The sequence below is a fragment of the Pieris brassicae genome, chromosome 8, assembly GCF_905147105.1.
Source record: "Pieris brassicae chromosome 8, ilPieBrab1.1, whole genome shotgun sequence".
Lineage (NCBI taxonomy): Eukaryota > Metazoa > Arthropoda > Insecta > Lepidoptera > Pieridae > Pieris > Pieris brassicae.
The window spans coordinates 11,441,707-11,464,253 of NC_059672.1; the positions used below are offsets into that span (position 1 = coordinate 11,441,707).

The 22,547-nt window shown below is 33.1% G+C and overlaps 1 protein-coding gene across 1 annotated transcript in view; it reads left to right on the forward strand.

Annotated features, from left to right (window-relative positions):
- Window positions 1-7,381: 7,381 nt before the first annotated feature.
- LOC123712721 (dystroglycan 1) overlaps window positions 7,382-22,547 on the forward strand; it is an 88,656-nt gene continuing 73,490 nt past the window's right edge. Inside the window, exons 1-2 of the mRNA XM_045665941.1 lie at window positions 7,382-7,642; window positions 18,910-18,940. The gene's annotated coding sequence lies outside the window, so the exon portion shown is untranslated. The remainder of the gene's footprint in view (window positions 7,643-18,909; window positions 18,941-22,547) is intronic.

Below are 22,547 nucleotides of genomic sequence, written 5' to 3' on the forward strand. Positions count from 1 at the left end.
AATTATTTGAAAAGACTTTAACAACTTATTCATATGACATACAGCGCGGTTGATTCATTTTGATCCAAATAATTCATTACAAAAGCCACAAAAATCTTTTTTTAAATTTATTGCAGTATATTATTAAGTTGTAATATATCTCTTAACTTACACAATAATAATAATTAAAAATGCATAAACATCTAACTAAAATAACCTTTAATGCTGGCAGCATTTCCTCGCTGTATTACGATACTTATTCGTTGAGCGAGGAAAGCACCAGCTCTGGAGTCACTGGTACTACCAGGTGCCATGCCAAATCGTTAATAAGCGCCTAGTTTTAATTTTTTCAGTATTGTATTTATGTAAATCTTACATCAAGCTTATATTGTACCCTAGTTTTTATTAATAGTGTTGTTTACTACTGAACATATAACAAACGTGACATGTATGTGTAATATTAAAAAGACCTAATTTTACATTTTTGTAAAAACCATTTCATGTTTGATTTATCCAAAATCGCGGCAAAAGATGCCGTAGGCGTCCGGAGGGGCCATCAAATAACCTACGTTATTCGGACCTCAACTTGACAAAAGGACATAAAAGTTTCACGATCCCGTTAAAAGTGTTGTTTTATTGTTGACTGCTACTTAGCAAGTGTATGTAAGACATTTTTAATATAGGGTTTAAGAATATTAGGATTTAAGACTTAAGAACTTCACCAAGAGACCAACACTTTCTGCGTTAAATTCGTTAATTATTTTCGTTTCAGAGTACATGTTTTAGGATTTAAAACAATGGATAAGAAATTTTATTGGATAAACAACAATAATAACGTTGTCTTACTTTTCATGCACCTATTTTATTATAGGCCTGCTGAAATTCTTTCACACACATGTACATATTCACACACACATAGCCACTCATGCTGTTATTTTATTTTGTCCATTAATTTAGTTCATATGTTTGTGTATATTTTCTGTCCGCTATGGAAAGCTGGTAACCTGTTACCACAGGACTTGTATAGTCCTATTACAGGCCTCTCACAAAGATGGTCATTACCCGGTAAATGCAATGTGAAGAGGCAAAAAAACGTGTGTAAACGCGTTAGAAGCTATACTTCTTTGGCGTAAAAAGATAAAAATCTTTATTCTACGTTTGTAGAACAGTAACAATAGAAAAATGTATTTAATACATTGAAAGTTTTATTATAACGCATTATCTGATTAAATAACGTTTATTTAATTAGCACTAAATAAAAAGTTGATTATAGCTAACTTCAGGCTGTCGGTTTATCGTGATGGTATGCGTTTGCATCGTAAAAATTTACTCTCATAATTTTTCCCTAACGCGCCAAAAGAACTAGAACTTCAAAATTTAGTTTAGTTTCACAGTAACTTGATACTTAATTTTAAAGTACACATTCTAACACAATAATAATATCTAGTTACCCTTTAGGATATTTATGCTTTTCAAAATGTTATTTATATTTATGATATTTCATAACATTGGTTATAATGTTATTTCTATTAAAAATCGACGAAAGAAACGCCTTTATCGCAATCTTAAACCACAACCTTAAACCGTCGTAAACGTAAAGATTTACACCAACATACAAAAACTGTTAAGGCCTACAGTTCAATCTCAGTCTGATAGCGAATAAACTTAGGTATTTAACTATATTATATATTTAGTGTTTCGAAATTGGAATTAATAACTACTTATTTTGTACAACAAAAATAACATGTGTTTACTATTTTTACACGTAGTAATTGTGATTTTTTGGGGAACTAACCACAACTACACCAAAACTACTGTAGACCAAAATGGAATATGTAGAATTATCGGAAAAGTTTTTTAATATAAAATAAAAACGGCACAGCCATTAATGGTCATTACTGCAGCGCGGGAGAGTTCCACACGTCAAACCACTGCCCCTTACCAAAGCACAAAAATGCAATATGACCCAAATAAAAAGCATTGTACGTACAGTTTTCCGAGCTATTTATAACAGCAAAAATATCGCTAAAAAGTACTCGGAATAACAAACTTAAAATTGATTTATGAGAGAGGATTGTATTGTTTACAATAGGTAAATGTTACAACTTTGTAGTTTTATATCAACAAGGCTAAGCCCGAGTACAACGAAACAGTCACGAAACGCGAATTCAATGTTATGTCAAATTCGTTGAAAGTGTGTTAAAACACAAGTGATTTTAGTGAGTAAATTTTTAATACACTTGATGGATCTAAAAGGTAACATGCTCGTCTCTTAATCTCGGGTTCAAAACAGGTAACCGAAAAATATTTTCAGTACATAATAAAGAAGTGTTTGATTAGGAGTTAGTCGCCAAAGCTACTGAAAATTTCAATAGCGATCCCGACATTTTGAATGTAAAATTAAAGATGTACAAAAACACAATAATGAAGTCGATATGCTATTACAATTGGGAGTTGCAGGGTACTGGTGCTGAAGTGGTGATACTCCAGTAATGATGAACCATAATAGATATAGAATAGTGTGGAATACCACTACCTGCCTCTGTTTAAATATTAGTGGGGCAAACGTGCCTACGGGACGCTCAAAAAGAGTAGTCATCGCAGCCCGTGGACACCTATCTTTAGTGGGTGCGTTGCCGGCCTTTGAGAGAGAAGTACCTACACTCTAACTTGAATAGTTGGAGATCGTATCTCGTATCAGGGAAGTCGATTCCACAGTTTACTAGTTCGCAAAAGAAAATGCCTTGTGAAACGGACTGTAATAGACTTCTACTAGAAATTTTAAAGTAAACCTTAGCGGCCAATCTCAATATAAATAGATAAGTTGAGAGAATTCAAATCATATAAAATCTTAACACGAACTATTCAATTTGTAAAGAATTACTTTGACGGGAATTATATTTGCATTAATTTTGTAATTTTCCCTTTTATGCCTGGAGCGTTTTATCTGATAATAAATGTCAAGTCCTGATTATAATAAAGTAAGGGCCTCACCCTTTTTATTCCTGTATTATAGTTAATGTGGTGCTAAAAAATTAATTGCTTTATATTTCTTTACTGACTCAATACATGATAAAGTAGATATTGATTAAGAGCGTATTAATTTTGAAAAGGCCGACGACGTACTCGCGAACCCTTTGTCATTGAAAATTCATGGGCGGTATCACTTAACATCAGGTGAACCTCCTGCCCATTAGACCCATGTTCTAAAAAAATGAGAGTGTTAAAATCGTGGAACATATTTAAAATATATATTTCAGTCACAAACAAAGGTTGTATTGGAGTGTAAGGAACATTAGGAATATTTTTGATTTCTAAAATAGTCAAAAGGGATCAAAGCAAGAAAAAGGTTCTTAACCTGATCTCTGCCTAGTATAAGCAAATCGCCAGCTAGATAAATAAATTGAGACTGAAACTTGTAGCGACATCTACATTCTACGGCTGCAATACTTGCGATGACATTACACCCTGAAACGCGCTAAGTTTATTCGGCCCCTAATATATTCCACTTCTAGACCTGTCACAGGGGCTTTCGCAAAAGTCAGTGGTTAGACTTATTAAAAATCCAACCTTTAGGTCGGAAGTGCACAACCTTTCCCCATGCACATACTCTATATATACACTACACAATTATTTGTTTATATTTTTTAGGTCCTAAATGTAAAATAGAGTATAATTAAAAACTAGGAATAATTATTTCTTAAATTGCGAACCCAAACACATTCGAGAACTTCTTCGAAGTTAAGAGTGCAATCTCGTTTTCTGTCAATTACTTTAGAAATCTCACTGCGATGGCGATGTGAACAATTCACCTTGTGGGTTCTTTGCATACACTCCAATTGATTAGAAAGGGAATACCGTAAATTGAGGTCGAAAAGACACTCGATTTTAGACAAATAATCACTGGAAATAGCTATGTTGCATTGTTTTTCTTTAGAGAGAATTTAAACCAAGTAATTTTGAAAATACAGATATCAGATAAATTTAGTTAAAGAGCAGCATACAGAACAGAGGCGGTGAGAACTTGGGGAAACTGATCGTGGTAATACTAGCAAACGATCACGTGTCCGTTGACCAACCAGATGGGATCAAGAAAAGACTCATCATCATTAAAACTATACCCTATAAGAGAGGCAACAGATTCCTGTGGAAACAGATCGTAAGCTACAGATTTTTCTGACCACGACGCTCAGACATGAGCTACCGGCTGAAGAGAGAGAGAAAGAGCAGTAAAGCTTCTAACGATTTCCAACATAGATGTAAAACTTGATACAATTAATGTTTTGCACGCAACTAAAACTAAAAATTACGGATTTGGATCACAAAGGCAAAGTCAAAATATTTAACGTTAAATAAAAAGATGATTCTAGTTGCCACTTCCAAAAGGTAGTTTCGTGAAAAGAATGGGAAAGAAACTCCACACTTATCCTTTTAAAATAGGTTTTACAATATTTTATATACACCAGTTAAATTATTATATGTAAAGACAATGTACTCCTAGAATAAATCTACTATACTAAAATCAATAAGGTCAATTATTGTATTGTTAGTACTATACATGTTCCTCACATATATATATTGAAACCGGAGAATATACATTAAAGAGTATTAATAAAGTATAGACATTAAAACGGTGTGTGAGATAAAAATTAAATACTTACACTTTGTAGTATTATAAAATTAAATTAAAATAACAAAAATATGTAAAATTAGATCAGCAACGGGATCGGAAATGGAACCTACACACTTGCCTATAGTAACAAATAAGAAACAGAAAATCTCAGCTGTAGCGTTACAGCATGTGACCATGTCACCAAAGTCTGTTTATCTAAAGCTCATTTACATAGTGACAAATACCTTTAAATGTATAATATTTAATTATTATAAATATAAATTACTCACATAACCAAAATCTCTCCGACGTGTGAAAAAAGATTACAGCTATAAACTTAGGAAACAAATAGAGTAAATAGTTTTTGCTAAACGTATAAGGAAAATTAAAAACAAACAAAATCATAGATACAAAAGTATATTTTGTGACATTCCATTAAAATCAATGAAATAGAATAACCGTAGTCTATATTTGACTTGAACACTTTCCGACTATTTGCCTCTATTTAATTACGCATGTATTAATATTAATTATTAGTTTTCTGCTCAGTGGAGTTCTGAAGACTTATTTTATGCAAATGAAGTTGTCAAGTCGTTCACAAAATCGCATTATTTTACACGCGATTAAGTTTTAGTATTCGTGATAGACTTTAATAAAATAACTTCTACTGTTTTAGTATGTATGTAGTATATACGTTAGTATTAAATATTATAGTAATTATAATGCTTAAACAAAAACATATAAAAATATATTCGAATAACAACAATAAAACACATTTTTTCCATAATAATTGAATAAAGTTAAACTTCTTACCAACAACTTACCATTTCCTTAATTAGAAACAAATGGCTTTGTTTAATAAGTCTTCAGTCTCAAACTTCGTATTATTTCTTACTTGTAAGGGATCGAGGCAACGTGACTTTTTTTTAGTTTAATGTCGTCGTTTAGTCACGTTGATTCATTATAAAGGAAGTCTTACAAATATAAAAATTTGAGCAATAAATACTAACTTTCTTCCAACAATGTGGCAAGGTATAATATTAGAACAGCTTTTATAACAGCTACCGATGAATGCGTCACTGATGAATCACTCGATCGTTTGAAATTCAAAGAAATATAATCGTAAATTGAAGTGAAAACTTCTTTAGCATCGTTGTGATTTGAAAGTCGAGGAAACGAAAAAGCGACAATAAAAAGAGACTGACACATAAACCCATAAGATTTAACGTAGAAGAGAATGAGATAGGAAGCGTTATACAGTGTATAAACTGTGTAACTATACCAGTGTATTGGGTGTATTTGATCGATTTCTAAACAGACGTGCAAAACATTTAATTTAATAAATTTAATATAATGAAATAACATTGTAAAATAAGATAAAATTTATGAATTGTATTTACTTACTTACAAAAACTTACTACACTAATTTAAAGGTATAATGGTTCCTATCGCATTTTCTTTCACATTAAATCTTATGAATTTATTTGTGTCTCTTTTTACTATCGCTTTTTCGTTTCATCAACTTTTAAACTTTAATTATTTAAGTTTTTATACAATTTAAGATTGATATCAATTTGAATATGTTATATATATTTTTTCTTCTTACTTTAAGTCATATTTATTGAATATTTAGTGTATATATTTTTTTAGCTTTACTTTAATTATAAATTTATTTAATTACTAGTAATCTTACAGCTAACATACACATTATAAAACAAAACACTTAGTCAATACAGAAAGCCAAAACAGTTTACATAGATTAACAATATATATGTAACAGAAAACATGTAAGTACATTTATAAACAAAAAATTAAACTAAAGAAAACTGAAATATAACATTTAAAACCGCAAATAATAATTAGTATTTCAAATTACTGCTTAAACAAAATCAGAGTCTTCCCGCCTCTTCAATAACTTCCTCACATCTTCTATGGTGAAGTGGAAAATATCAATATTCTCATAGTTGGTGTCATAGTTAGATAAAACCCGAAACATTGGCGAATTATGCAGGTAATTCGATTTCGTACGAGGCACATGGAACAATTAAATGTATCTTGTCGTATAAGGAGCAAGTATTTTAATAGAAAGTAACGACAACAAATAGGGGCTATATATCCGCTCATTAATAATTGCATGTAAAAATAGCAAGTCTAGTAGTAGTGAAACTAAATTAAAATATTTGCAATATTTTAAGGGATTCCTATTGGTATATACTAAATACATCATATTTTATAGTAAAACCAAACCTTTCGATTTAAAAAGTAGGCATATAAGTAAGTTTTTAAGATTTTAAAAATAATATTTGGCCATAATAAAAACAATTTTAATTGCTAGCTAATTATGAAAAATTAAATTGAAATTGGTGTCTCAAATACCGCCATCTATGAAAATAAATTGGTAATAAAGGGTGCATACAGCGACCTCTACCTTAACATTCTAAATAAATATGCTAATATAAAATAAATATGATAAAATGCTAAGCACAATTTGTAGTATTGTATCATAAGATGCCTAGATGGCACTAAAAACAAGTTTTTTGTAAAGTAAGATAATCATAATACAGTTAGCAAAATTTATATACTGTATGGTATTATGCTTCAACAAAGTTACACATTTAAATAATAATTATTTATACTTATAATGCATGGTTTACCCACATCTATTTTTAACTGTGGCTTACCATTAACGTTCCTCTATGTCAATACTGTTATAACCTATGATATATAATTATATATATTCTACAATCTACATAGTACCTAAACAAGATGTCTTTGACCCTTGTTTATGGGTTATTGGCATAGTTTTACTTATTTTACATTTAGGGAGTTTTAATAGAAAAAAAATAATTTAAATTGTATAAACATGTAACTCTTTCGTTCTTTTCACACAATATCTTAAGAAGCATGTGATAAATGATAGAAGAATCGCAAAAAGTGAACGTGATGTTATTATTGATAGACAGAAAGGTGGTTGCAGCTTGTATTTTATGAACTCTCGTTTATAATTACTTTACTAAACTTTTTTTGAAATAGAAGACTGCTTGTTACAAGGTAAGTAGTTTAAAACTGAGATAACAATAAAAAGTTAATTACTTGCACCATTTATTGTAATTGTTATAAACTTATCATACCTTGCATTTTACTTTTTTATCTGAGAAAGCATAAAACAGTATATGCAATATTAACTTTAAGAAGACAGACTGTTTGTGTACAATTTTCTTCTTCTTAGAAAAAGGATTGTAAAAACTGTAGAACCAACTGTACCTAAAGCTAATGAGATAAGGTGAAACAAAACTGGTTGGACCTACTTTTTTTTTAATATTAATAGAGTAGACTATTGGACTAATTAGATTTTCAATATATAGAATCGATAACCTCCTCTGATTTTTTAAAGTTTTTTAAGTCGGTTATAAGTAATAAAATTTTTGTTTTACATAGTAGTTGCACCATAGTAATAGATGAGTTCTGAAAATCAAAGGAAATTTTTAATATATTCATGGGTGCTATGTCTTTAGCTCACGCTTAAGAAAAGAGACCCCGTTTTTAAAATAAAAACCACAAAGCATCATTGCAAGGTTTGCATTTCATCAAAACCGATAAATATATGTTTGTTGTTTCAGTCTTTACACTTTATGTTTTGACTTCTAGTCTTAGTCTCACTAAATACTATAAGAGTTTTCTAAAGTCTAGTTTATTATCAACTAAGCCTTGGAGGTGATTTAATAAGTAATTTATTTAAGTTTGTATTATGCCTAACACCAGCCTGCCAATGCCCATTGGAATAGAGTATGCTTAACGTTAAAAATTAGAGAAATTGAAAACCAGGTCATAAGAGACAAACTAAAGTCATAGACAATAGCTCCAAAATAAGAAGACATAAATGGTGATGGGTTGGACACATGATAAGATGAAAACAGAAATAGAGTAGAATTGTGACACAATGGTACCCTAGGGAAGGCAAAAAGAGTAGAGGAAGACCATAAAAATATGGTAAGACAACATCAGACAAGTGGCAGGAGTGATGTGGAACAGAGTGGCCCAAGAAAGACACAAATGGAAAAGGTTGGAGGAGGCCTTTGCCGACTGGAAAACAGATCTGCAGAAATCAAGCATGATCCAAATATTAGAATATTAGTTTTTCTTCCCAGGAGGCTTCTGTGCTTTTGGAAGGAGTTAGGCTGGCTTAGTTAGCCAGGACTTTACGCACAATGGACTATTGAGAGTCTAAGTAAGGAAACTGAGTCTACAAACATACATAGATAGTTTTTTCTTCAACCTAGTAGGTTACTTAGTTCAATATAATGATCTATGTTTATGTGTGTACCTAAGTCAATCTAAATAAAAGTCAATATTATTATTATGTCTTACACATTCAAATGCTACTTCAATATGTATTATTACAATAAAAGCTATTAGTGGATGAGCATAATACAGCCCATAAAAGGTTTTAATTAAAACTACATCATCAATAACGAAGGGCAATCATAGTCTGGTTCTTGTCTCACTTGAGAATGAATTGACCCATTTCCCATTAATTTGCATTATTTGTACTTGTAATTGAAAAGTCCTTACAACTTGTTTATTTAATAGCTTTCTCATGTGACTTAGGGTTTAGTGTTTTTGCATGTAATATTAATAATAGTTTTTATTGTGCATTGACCTACACATATATATTCACATCTGTTTGCACAGACACACCAATATTTAGATTACAACTCAGTAGGGTAGGCAGTTTGTTTATGTCTCTCTTTTGAGATTTTTTATGTGAGTTACTGAATTGTCATATATTGTTAGATTCATATGAGTTTATTCAATTCAAATATTTCTTGCTTTATTTTAATAAAGCAGCCGCTTTGATAACTAAACACGGCTATCTTATACCTAATCAACTACATTCTTATTCTATGTCCATATTGAGTGCAGCCAAGTTCAGAATCGTTTTACAATGAGAATGAGTCACTATTGCATTTGTTGCCATACAAATGTGGCGCCACAGATTAACTTATCATCTGCAGACGTATGCGCAATACGTTTTATCTTAAACGTATTTATATGGAAGTAATATTTAATCGATTTGTTACGAGTGTATTTTTATTCGCTAAAGTTTCTCTTCTAATGAAATTAGGTCCAGATCAATAACATCTAAATTTAATGAGATGTTATTTATATATTGATTTGCACGAATGTACTAATACAATAATTGCAACTCTGCCTATAAAGAGGTAATACTACGTTTGCGCATATCTTCATCTTTCTGGCTTCGCGTCATTACAATCGACAGCTCAGTGCTAGCATAAGTGTAAAGCTTGTTAAGCGTTTCTGGAATTAATATATACGTTATCCCGAATATTCCTGAACTCTAAGTTCTATTATTCTCTAGGTACCAGATTCTCTGAGCTTTGGATTCACTTATGCGATAGAGCTATAATATTGTATAGGTTGTTATACAAGCTTCCCTAAAAGGGAATCATTTTCATACAATAGCGTCGTACCTCTATCCGATGTGATGTCATCGATAAAGGAAATAGACCGTTACTACACTATACAACACATAAACGTTACTTCATTAAACACTATTTGTATTTTTCACGATTGCCATGCTAGGAAACAGGAAGTCCTAACTACTGTAGCAAGTTACGCATTAATAAGTCGTAAAATATTTTCTAATGTATTTCTTTTATATGCGATTTTTTGTGCGTAGAATGTCATACACATTTCCTAACAGGCCGCTTACCATGTTATAAATGTATAGTACGGTTGAATCTTTATATGTGCTCTTCCTCTAGAAATCATAATTACAGATGTATCCTGGCATTATATATATAGGCAAGTAGATTTTGCCTAAGGAGACCCTGTAGCCCCTCCTATACGAAACGACAACGAAATGGATTTTCGTGAAATAGATAAGACGCAATGTTAACCGAGAGTGAGGGCCCCGTTGATTTTGCTGCGGACCTCATCAAGTTTAATTACGGCTGTTTGTGGCCGATCCTTGTTCCATTCGTTGCGAGCGAAGTGATTGTGGCTAATAAAGTGATTAATTCAGCCTAGAAATGTGGTCCGACGATCCATTTAAAATTAAGGCCAATAGCCACCCGACACTTTACAATTGATATTTGGATTGGATTGTTTATGGTTTTGAGTTACGCAGGGCAGCTGCGTTCAACGCGATAAACGTTACATCTGTCGAGCTGTTTTGAAACGATTTTACGTATTGCTCAACTAAATTAATAACTAATGTTCTGTAAAATATGAATTTATATTTTTTCTCATTTTGAAGACTCTTGGGCGCGCTGAAATCAACCTTCATTCCACGCCATGGTTAGCATAATCTTTGGCATTTAGAGATAATCTGCGTGTTAAAAATTCGAAGCTAATTAAAGAAAATCCAATTTTTTTCGTACCCCTTAAGCTAACATATATTATATTTAATAAAAAAACAATGATACTAAACATATAGCCAAAATGGAATACATAATATAAACAAAAAAATCTAATATTACAGAAGGAAAAGAACTATTCAAGAAATAAAAATTATTCGATACAATTAAACTGAATAATATATAATTTGAATGTGTGTTGTGTGAAAGGGTATGAACGTGAGGTTGTATATGTGTGTGCTTAAGATGTCGGTGATTTTGCGCTATGGATATTTTAAATATTATTTTCGTTTAGCTTAAAAATGCTTTAATTTTAACTAGGTTTAAGATATCCGTTTTAACACGAGATAAAATATAATTTGTATAAGTCTTCACTTACTATCTTTGGTGGCTTTGAACTTTTGGCTTTCGATAACTGCATGTAGTTAAAGTTAAATACAAGGTTATCGCTTGAGGAAAGTATTAGACTTTGATTAAATTTCAATGTTACTAATATTCTTTAAGAAAAACGATAATGAATGAGAATGTCTAATGCTTTATAACCGAGATGCTTATCAGCTGCTAGTGTATTAGATGAATACTAAATCGAAGTCTAACCTAATCAAGCGAAACCTGTTTATACTCAATTGTCTTGCCTAAAATAATCTGGTTAAAGAAGCGCTATGTAGGCATTCGTTCATGTACTTAGCGCCTGGTACATGGTCTCATGGTTCATACCGTGTATTACCTGATCGTCGTCTTTATTTCTGAAAGTCGTGTCCTTGAGCTCCTCGTTGCTAGATATTCGGTCATAAGATTCTGTCAGCGCGGCTATTGTGAGAACACCTGTGAGAGTGATACTTACCGATCTGCCTTTCCTTTTTTCGGTTGCCAACGACAACCAGTTTGTCCAGGTTGACTTCGCGATTGGATGAATTAAAAATGTACGAATTTCTTTATGGATCCATCAGTGATTGGTTACTTCTGTGTATATTATTTTAAATATTACCTGTACCCACATCGCTTTGTACGTTAAATAGGCAGACGTGATTGCGTGACAGTAAGCCCTTACAGACATCCACCTACGTGCCACCTACGCGAACCAGATTTCTATGCATCAAAACCAGTGCATTTCTCCTTGATAACTCGTTAAGCTCGTAATACAACTTTCCGGTCAATTGAAACAATTTTCATCGAATAACATAGGTACTTTAATGTTTGTCACCGTGTTTCTCTGGTGATGGAAAACTCTTGTTCATAGCATGTTGAGCGACCGTGGCGATCTCTGAATGCATAGGAGTTAACATCCCAGAGGATCTATTACGTATTCAGCAATGCAATAACTGCGTGACTCAAATATGATTTTATTGATTTTATTCATATTTATTACAGATTATTATAGATTTAAAACATATTTATTTTAAAGGGTTTTTATTAAGACTGTATACCATTGATAGATAGAGCAGTGTTGGCCTAGTGGCTTCAGAGTTTGACTGTCATCTATGAGGTCCTAGGTCTGATCCCCGGCTGTGCATCAATGGAATTTCTTTCTATGCATTTAACATTCGCTCGAACGTTGAAGGAAAACATCGTGATGAAACCGGCATGCCTTAGACACAAAAAGTCTAAGGCGTGTGTCAGGCACTGGAGGCTGATCACCCATTTGCCTATTAGATTGATGAATGACCATGAAGCAGATGCCGACATCTGAGGCCCAGACCTAAAAAGGTTGTAAGGCCACTGATTTTTTGATAACACTCTTTACAGCACTTATCAACTTTTCATAGATTTCACGTTTATCCATTCAGAACGTTGAGTTCATAACCTTCTTTCCTCCCTTCATTAACGAGAAACAAGTAGAATTTTTAGAATTTAACAATGAATTATTCGTGTAAGCTATGAATAATGTAACCAATTCTAAAAACACATCACCATATAATTAACGTTACCACAATATGTCATACCATAAAATGAATTGTACTAAAACAAAGCTGCATATTTGAGGGAGGTAATAAATTTGTCACCAGATGTAAGTTGAGTCAAAGCAATTTGTCAAAAGATTGTAGCTGTCTAGGCTTCCACTAACTTCATTATCATTTGTTGTATTTATGTCTGTTGTAAATTAAAAATATATTTAGAATATTAATGTTCGTTTGTGAAAATAAATATAAAAATCAGTGACGCTTCGACCTTTTTAGGTCCTCAGATTTTTGTATCTATTTCATGGTCAATTATCAATCGAACCTACGACCTCAGGTATGAGAGTCGCACGTTGAAGCCACTTGGCTAACACTGCTCAATGATCGTTTGTAACTGTCACAAAAAAAAAATAATTGATAAATTCAAACAGAAACAGTACTCCCAAAAATATGTACATCGTTTTTGTCTAGTTTTGCGATTACGGATAGATTACCAGTATAGTATTTTTCCAACTTTTGTTATTTTTGTGTATGGCCTATATAAATAAGCAATCCTAATGGATTGGTTGTAGGTGAACTGAATACGATGTGAGAATTGTCAAATTATTCCATGTTTTTTATTAAATCTAAGCTTTATAAATCACGCCAAATAATCGAAATGAAAAAACTATTAAGTTCGTTATGGAAGAGCTGGGAACCCCGACAAAGTATTTTTTACTTAATACCCTATAATTTCGGAACCCCCAAAGCCTTGCACATTATAATGCATTGTTTCTAAAGAATAAACACATATATATTAATTATTATATTTTTTCAAAACGATCGATTTTAGTCAAAATTACTGGAAGTAACACTAAGTATATACAATTATTTTAAATAAGGCTATTTTCTGGTCTTTACACATAAAAGGTTTCATCTAGACAATTGTATCCCTTTATCCGTAGTAGAATAGGATTTCAAAACCCTTCGTAAGCTCCTTAGAAAGTCAATCCTGGTCTGATAAGTTAACACTCGAGCTTCGAAGAACCCACGGGAGAAGGCGTATAACTTTTAATCTTATTGCTTAAATGTCATAATATTAAGGAACTTATAACGGTATATAAATTCTGAGGCAACCGTAGGTAGTGAAATCGGGTTGGGTAGGCCTAGTACATACCTGGACTAAATCCTGGAGGAACTAAAAAAGAGTTAAAGTTAAAAGTACCCATAACCGACGAGATTGCATGGTGATTGTGATGATAGTGGATGAAGCCAAAGAGGTATAAAAGGAGCGTAGCAAGTGGAGATCTGTGATGTCTTCCTACCCCTCGGGAAAAAGTGATGATATTGTTACGAAGACGGGTCGACTACAATGTTTCTAGGTTTTTCCACTACTTAGAGAACTTTTCAGCAGGCTGTAATATGATTTCTGACCATTTCTAGAACGCCGTACCACAAGGACAGAGCAACGTGCGAAAGCGACAAAGAGTGCGGACGTTCTAGAATTGTGCAACGCTACTCAGTAGCAAGCCCGCCTAGAAAGTTCTCGAATATTGTTTAGAATTATTCCTAGGGATATATAAGCGCGCCGAAACGCGACTAGTCGCCTTTAGTTTTGAATGCGATAACAAGAGAGAAACACCGAAGCGATAAAGTGCGAATAAAGTGAATACAAGTGATAAAGTACAGTGTGAAGTGTGCATAAGTGAGGTAATTAGTGACTGTGTTTTTGCGTGCAATTAGTGCATCTCTGCAATTCATTTGTGCTCATAAATTCCTCATTGATTTATCAAGAAATAAACCTTTGAAGAAATCTACGGCATTTTCTATCCGATCCCCCTCGTAACAATATAAATAAATATAATAAAAAAGAATGTATGTAAAACATATTGTAGTTGAAAAACTATATTTACAAAAGGATGAAATAGGCATTTCAATCGTAGTACCCCACCGAGGCATACAGTTAATATCCAGACTGAAGAAGATTGAAGAATGTTTGCCGAATATTGTACATTTTTTTTATTACGGCTATAAAGTTTTCTTTTTCGTATGTCAAACCCGTATTGGACGTACCTAAAGCTTTTGTGTATGAACCAGTGTCCCGAGCGTTGGCGTTACTCCCGTATGTCAAAATTCAATATTGTTTCGACTGGAGCCATACAAAGTTAAGTCTTTACTCTGAATATTAACTGTAGTGCGTCCAATGATGTAATCACATCCTGCCTAGCAGTTCTTATGTTATCGTTGTCAAACAATGCGAAGCAGATGTATATTTGTATAAGATAAACTTTTTTAACTCAAGTTTTACGCACAAAGTTAGATGAGGTTAATATTTATGCGTTTTACATTACGCCTTTACCTCAATGACTTTCTTATGAGCCTAATAAAAAAAACTAAAGAATTCCTGTTACCAAAATAGAAGTATACATTTTGATAAGTCAGTTTTCAGTAATAAAATAATTTGGCAGTGAGCAACAATAAAGAAGTATGTTAAGAATTCCGTGGACTGCACCAATAGAGCGATTCTGACCCAACGACGCATACGGACTCTACCATATGCCATACAATGCGCATTGGTGACGATGTTGATGATCGCGGTTGGTAACACAGAAGGCAAAAGATCACGTGGCCGTTCACCAAACAGATTAACTGATCAAGTGAAATACTCAGCCCTCAAAACTATACAATACTGAAGAGAGAGAACTATAAAAAATCCCTCTTATTCATTTTAATCTATGAAGTCAATCACAGAAAGACTCGAAAAAGTCCCTTTAGAATTAGAATTAGAAAAGAACCAATTGTACGAATGATATCATTAATATAGACTATTATATTGACTCCTGGACAACTTTAATATATTTGATACTCAATTACATTGTAATTATCCCACTGCCGGGATTATGGCAGTGGGATAATTACAATGTATATATCACGCTGATCAAGTGCGTGTTAGCAACGTCGATATAACATCGGCGATTTTTGTTTCTAAGACGATTTGTTTATTTACATGCCGGGTTTCCACACAATACTAAACGGACATAAATCTATAACCAATGTATACCACTTTGCTAACAGTGCACAGTTATAACTAAAGTCCATAAGAAGCGTAGATAGAAGATCTCTAAAAGGGTCACTGTCAAATGATAGCAAAAAATACAACTGTTACGATCAATTTGGACACGATACAGACTTCCTTTGATAAAAATTAGAGGCATTCTTTTTTGCTTTAAAAATAAATATTTGTCTTAACCGAAAGTTAACAGTATAATAAAATATATAGTGTGTTTTCAATTATAAATTATGGTTTGACATTAATTTTAATTTCATGGTTTACAAAACCTTTATTTACCTGGGTTGTATACCGCTACGGTTTTACATGTGTTTATTAAGTCGTAGTGTAATGTTATATAGCCTAAAGTGCTCCTCGATAATTGGACTGTTCAAACACAATTTTTTAAATCGAGCCGGTTTTTTGTTCTTTGTATTCAGCTTATTACCAACATTGATGAAAATATTGACATATTTTACAACACTCTTCCAACTTACGGAACTCGTGTCATGTCCGTAAATCATGCTCTTAATGAGTTTTAAGTTTCTATTTGGTTTTAGTTATTATTAGTTTAGATGCAACTCGTGCTTCATTGATTCATATAACATGTACTATAAAATGGTAGTCACAAATCAAACATGGTTATTAAACCATTGCGTGTTGAGCCCTCTACATTATAAGGTATACATGACCTTAATTGCCTTTACGATGAGCGCTATAAACTTGAGGGGCCAAATTAAAATTGCTACATATTTCTTTGGTTATTTGTGTATGTTATGTAAACGTGATATGCCTACGCAGAATATAGGATTGAATTATTCTAAGCAGTGTGCAAATGCGCTAATTCGCTTGCGGTGTTGTGTTAATTACATTTTGAAGTCCTGTGATGAATCGTTAGACTTATCTCAATATAAAAATTTAAAAGCATGTAAGCATGTAAGCAATCTGATACAACATTTGATTTAAATAGAATTAATTAATATTTACTTATAAATAAAATATGTATAAAGAAGTAAACACATACTGTTTAATGTAGCACTATTTTAACATATACATACCACATTAATACAGATAAAAATATTTTATATTAAATTAAAAACGATGAAAATTCTGTTGTTATGTGAGTCTTCTACTTCTACTTGGCCGTTTCATGAGACGTATGGCTATCTACGACTCTATGACTTTCACATATTACAAAATTGTTCAGGTTCTTCAGGCCGTTTCAGAACAAGTGTAGCGAGTGGTACAGTTTTCAGGAAACCCGTTTTTAGACGTTTTCAACTGGTTGCTGGTTCCTTTAATTAAGGAATATTCTAGAGTGAAATTTCTAGGTTTGAAACAAGTACGGAATGATACGTGAAAGAGAGGAGAGACCAGAACCTTGCCTTCGGAAAGCTAAGACAAGTGAAGTGCGCGTAATTGAAGTAACTAGTGACCGTATTTTGTGTGTGGTAATTAGTCTTTTGGTGTAAACAATTTCCTCGTTGATTTATTAAAATATAAACCCTTGGAGAGATCCGCGTTTTCTATCTAATTGCCTAGCTCGTAACAATATACTAGTTCGTACACTTACACAGTAAATGCCTTGACATATTTTTGTTAGAAAGAGACCGAAACACTTTTCAGTTTGTTTAATTATTCTTGTCCGCTGTGATTCTAGCAATAGCGAAGCGAATAGATCTCGTTTTCGTATTCCCTCAGGTGCTTGAGCATGAATCGTTGGGTTCAGGTCAAGGTAGACCTGGGTGTAAAGTTTGCATAATTTATAAACATGACACCAGCTATCTTGCATTCCTAGTTGGCTCTTTGAGACTTGGTTTCTGACTATATGACTAGTTCAAACGCCGGCAACGCACTTGCAGGCGTTTTAGCAATGCGAGTGTTTTAAGCGGCGGTTTCACTTAACATCTAGTGAGCCTCCTGCCCGTTTGCCCTTTGTTATATAAAAGTGGAGACCTTAGCTACAAGACATTTGTAGCCTTGAAATTCGTTTTCGGGTTTTATACAGAGTCCGTTTATGGAAATAAATGTCACATTATATAATGGACAATTTATAGGCCGAAAATGTAAAGTACATTGCCGGCTACACCTGATCCACGGGCTATCACTGGTGTACACGCCAGAGCGCTCGCGAGTGCGTTGCCGGCTTTTTAAGAATTTGTCTGCTCTTTTCATAAGGTCCCTAAGTCGAATTGACACTAAGGCATTTCCGAGCCTCCTGCCCGTTTGCCCCCTGTTATGTAAGAATAGAAACTTCAGCTAGAAGACATTTGAAACCTTGACTTGTTTTCGGCAATAAAAAATATTTGCACATGTGTGAGATACGTGGTAGGTTTGATTCCCGACGAAATTATTTTTATTTAGCCTTGTGGCGCTCTAACTCCTAGTCGTGGCCTGATTGATTTCGTGATAATTTTGTTTATAGACAAGACGGTTAGCCTTCAGTGCTTGACACGCACGGTCCACTTTTAAGATGTGCTAATTTGCTCGACATTTCCTGTCACATATCTTTTGCTTAAGTTTGGGACTGTTTGTTCAATGTTAAAGTAACGTAACTATATCTTGGAAGAAAAATAAAGTGTATTTATTTTATACACAGTGTATACTTACTGTACTATATAACGACACTGAAGGGACTGCATTTTATGGCGTTATAGAGAGTTGTCGTTAAATGAAAAGAAGAAAAACGTATACATAATCCATGACTCCTACTTATTAGTCATCAACAACAGTCTACACGTGGAAGCAACTCCAATCTGTAAACAAAAGAACGAAACTTCTTTTTCTTTCGTATACATTTACAGTATGAAAAATGTGAATTAATTATGATTAGAACACACGTCTTGGCTTTTAAATAAAAACCGATAAATTAGACGCAGAAATGTGGCTGCATCATGCCCAATTCGGAGGATATCTCAAACAAAAAAATATTAATTATATAACATTCACGTACTATATGGGTAGTGTGTTAAATTATCAAGACACATTTCATAATTTTTATTTTTGTTTCAGGTCAATTATTTTACGAATGAGCTTCTACAAGGTCAGTGTTTGAATTATTATCTACTTAGTGGCCGTTTAAGTATTACGTAAGCATATTTACCGCAATTTATCCCCTCCCCCCTACTTTTATCATCATAATATGTGTAAAAAAGTAAATAATAACTGGTGACGTAATCACCAAATCAAACCCCCCCCCCCCCCCTCCATAGTGCTTACGTAAATACTCGAACTGCCTCCTAGGCTTTTTGTTAACATTTTAATTTGTTAAACCTTGTACGTACAATTTATAGCAATTTTGGGTAATTACGTATTTACTTAAATATTATCTAGCTAAGTACGAGGTATAGCACATAAATTATATACTGTGTGTTTTCTCATACATTATTTTTGGGTCAGAAACCCTTATTCAAAATAATACAAGCTATCAACTATTTATATAAATATGCCCTAGAACACATACTTAATTAGTTCCTAATAGTAAAAAAAAACATCCGTATCAGCCTCGTCCGTCGTTTCACAACTGAGCGTTTCTTTAGGCAATTTCTTCTGCGCACCACCATTATAAAACTAGTTGCCCCCTGGATTTCCGAACCAAATCGACTAAGATCCTACAAGAAAAGAGCGTACCACTTCTTAAAAGGGCGGGAGCTGGCTTGCTCCTTCTGGCAGTGCGAGTGTCCATGTATCACTTAACATTAGGCAATCCTTTTGCCCGTTTGCCACATGTAACATAAAAAAAACTACTATATATATTTTTTATTTTTTGGTAATTGTAAATATATTATGTTTATGAATTTTAAAACCTAGCATCGTGATTCATTACTCTTTACTAGCTCCTCGCTTTTAGTTTTAGTATTTCTTGATTTCTTTTCTCTTACTAGGGTTGCCTGGAAGAGGTGGCATGTTAGGGATATGGCCTCCCCTTTGCTTTTTCATTTATGTTGTCTGATGTATATGTACCAAATCTGTAATGCAATAAAGTGTTAACAAATATATAAAAAGTTATCCCGAAGCCCGCCTCTAAAGCCTCTTATCCCGTTAAGACATCGAACTTCGATCCTATTCGACTTGGGGTCCTTTAAGGAAAGAGCGTAACAAGTCCTTAAATGCTGGCCCCTTTTGCAAGTCTTTTGGCAATGTCAATACGCCGCGGTATCACTAAACATCAGATGAGACTCCTGTCGGTTCCCCTTTTATATGTAAAAACCTTTTTTGACTATCCAACTGGCAATTTGCGTTACATTGTTTTTTAATCACAGTATTGTTATAATTTCTTTGTAAGTGTTATATAATATTAGTATTATTGACTTACGGGAGTCAAGACTCAGTGCTGTGTCGTCTCAGAATCTTATCCTAGTACTACGTGAACAAAATATTGTACTTCACTTTTGTGTCTTTAATTGGACATGTCTGACGGAACCATCGTACTGTCACGCACATATAAACACATAAGTCCGCACAGAGAAATACTTATATTTATTAGGGAAGCCCGTTCATGCTTTGTTAATAAAAAATATTTAAAAAATCATGGCAGCTCTGTCCGCCCTCCCTTAAATAACTATAAATCTCCAGATGTCAGACATATATTTAAAATAAACCAGACACTGTTTAAGCAATTGAATCGTGTATGAGAAACAGCGTTTACTACTAAACAACAAACAAAATTTAATGTTTGATGTCACTTTTCAACTAAAACACTAATTTCCTTTGAAACTGTTAAATGTGTACGAGTTGTGTAGTAACAAGTTGAACTGAGGTTTCTTGACTTTATCTCTATCGAGCTTTGAGATTACCTTTGCGTGTTGAACTTTCGTGAATCCGCCATTTTATTTCGAGCTTTTATTACTTTGGCTCAAATGTTTTACGAATTTGTATGAACATGATTTCGTATAAATTAATCGTTATGACCGGCACGCTACTATGCGTGTAGATGTTTTGTGTGTTATCTCATTATTTACATAATACGATTAAATACATATTAAATTTATAAATATAACATCGAATAAGAAAATTATATTTAAATTTTAAAAGATATGTAAAAATATTTTAAATTTGTTGAATAAAAACCAGTATACTAGGTGCCATATATATCTTATGTTTAATATTTTTTTAGTATATAAGGTTCTTTTAATATTACTTACTAGTCTTAAGTTAGGCTAGATTGTAGTGTTACATGTCAACAACATGTCTCAGTGAAGCGTCTCAATTTGTAACAAAAAAACTAGGTCCATATAAGTGTTGGAGTCTAAAGATTGAAGAAAAGTATTAGTTAAATGTTTTTCAATCCTGAGGGTTTTCATTCGCTACAGATACCGGCTTCTTGAGCATTAAACAAGAGAGTGGGGGAAAGTTTGCGCAGCGCGGGACACCAACGTCAAGTGATTTACCAATCACGCGATCGACACGTCACACTCCCGCCGCCGCGCACCACCGCCCTTCACCCATCGCTTCTGCGCAGGCAAGGACATTTGTTTAAAATGTTTGGCGGTATCTGTACCAGATTGTGCAACAATGGATCCTTCTATGTGAAGAAAAATATCGTTAATAAACAAGCATGCTTTAGACTGCTGTTTGTCAACGTGGAACCCACCTCCCGCAGGCGAGCAATTTGATTGTTAAGGAGGTTATTCGAAAATTTATTACAATTATTGGTAATTTGAATTTCAGTTTTTCATTACTAGCCGTGTTTCCTTTACAATTTGCTAGTAATTTCTTCCTAAAAGCTATCATTTCAGTTTCTGAAGTGAACAATTAAATGCTTTATATAAAAATATATGCACATAGGAAAAGAGTTTTAGGAAAGCTCTGGTGCAGCATGGCATAAACATGGTTGGGCAATACTGCCTTAGACCCTAAACCTACTTAGTACCTACCTACTACTAAACCTACTGCTATAAAAATATAAATAGAATAACGTGTTACGTATATTATGGAAATTCCCAAGGAACTTTTCTTATCAAAACATGTTTTATTAAAAGCGAACATACAAAAAATTAACTATTGGTTTGACATGACCATCTCTAACCCAAAGTTTTTGCTTTCAATATGACTCCAAGTCTAGTTCTTAACGAATTCCGCAAACTCGTAAGTTATGGTAATGACAGGCTCTAAGTTTTTTAATTGAAAAATTCCTTCTAACGAACTTAGCTTCCTTGTGTTTTTATACGCAATGAACGCAAAAAGATTAATGTGCCTATTTGCTGTCTCGCCTTTTCTCAAGTAAAACGTCCATTTAGAGCAGGATAGGATTACCACTTTTCTATGGTCCTTCCATTTTAGATTCAGACGTCCTTTACAATATCTAATGTGTTGGATTTTTTAAGTTATGGTGTTTGAATTCTATATAACCAATAGAAATGTTTGCGAAGTTATTGGTACAATGTTAAAAAAAATTGATACATTAGGTACCTGGAAAAGATCGCTTATTGGCGATAAGGTTGTGACGTAATCAAATTATATGCTTTCTTGTTATTATCAACATGTTTTCCTTTCAAATCGATACGACTCATATAAATGATTTTCATTTCGTGTATTATCTTATACTATGTAAAAATTACATAAACAATGTCATGAACTGCTGATAAGGAACATATTTATATATTCGCAGATTTTATAGTATGGATATTGTAGCCTACGTATTTAAATAT